Below are 1160 nucleotides of genomic sequence, written 5' to 3'. Positions count from 1 at the left end.
GGCCGCCCGCGCCCATCCCCCGCCCGCGGCGGAAACGTCTCCGGTTTGAAAGATGCCGCCGCAGCCGCCCCCTGCCCGCCGAGCCACAAAGGGCCGAACCCCCTCCAGCCGCAGCCCTTCTTCCCTAGGTCTCCACAGGTCGCCCCCGGGTCCCCCGCCCGGGGCTGGCGACGCCTGCTCACCCGAGTCCCTCAGTCCTGAGGGTTGCGATCCAGTGCGGCCGGCGGCGCCGAAGACGCTGGGCCCCAGGAGCGCGGCGGCGGGGGCGTGGCCCTCCCGCGGCGGCTAGGGCCGGGGTCTCGCCTCCGCCTCCCTAAGAGGAAGGCTGGCGCCGCCGCCTCCCCTTCCTTCCGGTTTCCCCTCGCGCCCTCCCTCGGCCGCTCAGTCCTGAGCGGAAAACTGCGTCCTCTTTGGGCGCCGCCGCACGCTCCTCTGGGCCCGACCACCGCCAGACTCCTCCCCCGGGAGCCGCACCGCCCGCCCTCGCCGCCTCGTCAGCCCCGGGGCCGCGAGACGCCTGGTTGCCGCTCCCACCCCGCCCCTGCGGCGCGCTCTCGCCCTCTTGGCGGGCCCCTTTCGAAACCCGGGGACGCGCGGGCAGCGGACCGTAGCCCAGCCTTCTCCAGGTTTCTTTCCCGCCGCGCGCGCCTAGGCGCGCGCCTAACAGCACAAACGTCAGTTTTCGCAGTTTCCCGGGTTTCTTGGGACCACCCCCCCAACCCCGCCCGCCCTTACCCTCTCTTTCCCCGCCCTTTTCCTTTGCTAGATCCCACCGGAAAGCCAAAACAATTGGGTCCGCGCAGGCGCGTGGAGGAAGCGGAAAGAGCAGGAAGGGCGGGGAAGGCGCGAGGTGACGGGGAAACGCTTTTGAAGGGGTTTCCCTGGGAAGGTCAGCGGAGAGTCCGTGGAGGGCGCGTGCGCGGCGGAGGGGTCGCCCTCCAAGGAACGCGGGTGTGGGGCGCCAGGGGGTGCGGAGAAGGGAGGCTTCAGGCCTAGCCTGGTGAAAAGACAGCACGGAGAAACTCAGTCCTGGGAAATGCGGACAGCCAAGCACCAAGTTCTATGCCGTAGACTGATTTTTTTCCACCTCTCGAAATACAGAAATTTGCAGGCTGAGTCCGGGAGTGGGAACAAGGTGGACTAGACAACACCAGACCAGG

At 69.2% G+C, this 1160-nt stretch overlaps 1 protein-coding gene across 3 annotated transcripts in view; it reads right to left on the bottom strand.

The window, feature by feature from the left end:
* KBTBD2 (kelch repeat and BTB (POZ) domain containing 2) overlaps positions 1-773 on the bottom strand; it is a 20587-nt gene extending 19814 nt beyond the window's left edge. For 2 of the 3 annotated variants that reach the window (XM_010829024.1, XM_010829018.1), the window contains exon 1: positions 183-668. The gene's annotated coding sequence lies outside the window, so the exon portion shown is untranslated. Of the gene's footprint in view, positions 1-182; positions 669-735 lie in introns of those variants that run through there. The other variant, XM_010829034.1, reaches the window with a different exon arrangement.
* Between the last annotated feature and the right edge of the window lie 387 nt (positions 774-1160).

The sequence above is a fragment of the Bison bison genome, unplaced genomic scaffold, assembly GCF_000754665.1.
Source record: "Bison bison bison isolate TAMUID 2011002044 unplaced genomic scaffold, Bison_UMD1.0 scf7180017858770, whole genome shotgun sequence".
Classification (NCBI taxonomy): Eukaryota; Metazoa; Chordata; class Mammalia; order Artiodactyla; family Bovidae; genus Bison; species Bison bison.
Note: the sequence above shows the minus strand (reverse complement) of the source record. Positions and strands in the feature narration are given on the sequence as shown.